The 1,777-nt window shown below is 28.4% G+C and overlaps 1 non-coding gene across 1 annotated transcript; it reads left to right on the top strand.

Moving 5' to 3' along the window:
• Positions 1–1,031: 1,031 nt before the first annotated feature.
• On the top strand, positions 1,032–1,170 carry LOC122897081. The gene has a single exon (XR_006382466.1). It is a non-coding gene; the product is annotated as a U4 spliceosomal RNA (small nuclear RNA).
• Positions 1,171–1,777: the final 607 nt, after the last annotated feature.

The raw sequence follows: 1,777 nt of genomic DNA, 5'->3' as shown, positions 1-1,777 counted from the left end.
ATTTGAGTCTATTTAATATGATGAATATTATTGATAAATTTTATGATGTTGATTTAAACTCTAAGCATGATACATTATTTATGAATATGTTTTCTTTAGTTCTTGCTTCTGTGTTCATATGTGATTGGACATCTGATTTCTTTTGTATTGTCCTTATCTGGTTTTGGATAATTGCGTTAGCCTCATTAAATAGGCATGGTTTATCTTTTTCTATACTCTGGAACAACTTATATTAGATAGGAATTAATTATCCACTGGAAAATCTATAATATGAGTAATAACAGTAGCAGATACTTACTTACATCTATTCTTCTAACTGGCTTATATTTATATTTATTAATTTTTTCTTTGAATAACATAGCATGGTAGGTATTCTGTTATTCCTATTTTACAGATAAGAAAACTGAGGTACAAAGTATTAAGTAATTTGTCTTTGAGGTTCTTAACCTGGGGTCTATGAACTAAGGTTTCCATGGATAAAATTCAGTGTATCCAAAAATTTGGATAAGAAAGAAAGTACATAATTATTTTTACCATCCTGAAACTGAATTTTAGCACTTTCATCAACTATATATATATGCAAAAAAACAAACCAAACCAAAACCATATTAACATTAACAGTATCTATTACTTCTCCAACAATAGATATTAGATATAGTTCTGTATTACTTTTTAGTTGTAGATATCTAAAAATAATATTGAGGCTCATTACCCTTTTGAAATTATGATAGATATCAGAATCACTTCCAGATTTTATTTCCGGATTTACTACATTAGTAAAGAAGCAACATATGCATCTTCATATCTATTACTATTTAATAACTGTTTCAATGTAATTTTTTATTTGCAATTTTGTATACAGAGGGTCCTTACTTTGCATAGTTTTATGACAACTAACATAAAATCTGTGTTGCCATAGTGCTGTGTAAACCAAAGTCTGCTTATATTTATTTGATGTATATAAAAACTCTTCTGAGGCAGAGTTCATCCACTTCACCCTCAAAACAGATTGAAATTATCTTCATTCATTTAGCTTTGTGCAGTGGCAGTATCGTAGCCAATGAGGTTTATCCGAGGCGCGATTACTGCTAATTGAAATTATCTTCATTCAATCAAATGAATTACTAGCTATGTTTGCAGTAGTGGATGTAGAATTCACCAGTAACATGGTCAAGAACTAGCCTTATTTTGAGAGTGTTGGATTAATAGTTCAGTATGTTTAAAAATTACTGGTATGTTTAAAATTCTATTTCTTATTGAACCAAGTTTGCATTGTTGTAATTTGATTAAATGAATCCACTTAATCCACAACCTCAAATTTATTACTAAATAGCTATTCATACCTGTATTTTACTACGTTTTATGTCTCTGTTGTATGTATGTACATGTAAATGGATTTATCCATTTCTCTGATTTTGTTTGATTCTTTTTACTTGTTTGGTTTTGTCAGGTATCTGATTTACTAATCTTTTTAAAAATCTCACTTTTGTTATTTTTGTATCATTTTTATCTGCTTTTATTTATGACCCTATTGTGTTTTGTTTTTTAAAATTTCTTGATTTGAATGATTATCATTTTTTATTTTCAACTCTCCTGTCTAAATGTATTTCACCTTAGTTTTAACTCCCTTAAAATATCAAATTAAGTAATTTGCTTATATAGTTGTAAGCCTAATTACACCATTCATTTCCCTGTGAATGCTGCCAAGGATTGTTCTCATTGCTTGGATTTGATTTTGATAATTATATAAAATAAATTCTTGCTTGAATCTGCCCGG

Source organism: Neovison vison, chromosome 1 (genome assembly GCF_020171115.1).
Source record: "Neovison vison isolate M4711 chromosome 1, ASM_NN_V1, whole genome shotgun sequence".
Taxonomy (NCBI): Eukaryota; Metazoa; Chordata; class Mammalia; order Carnivora; family Mustelidae; genus Neogale; species Neogale vison.
This window is presented reverse-complemented; position numbering and strand designations above follow the sequence as displayed.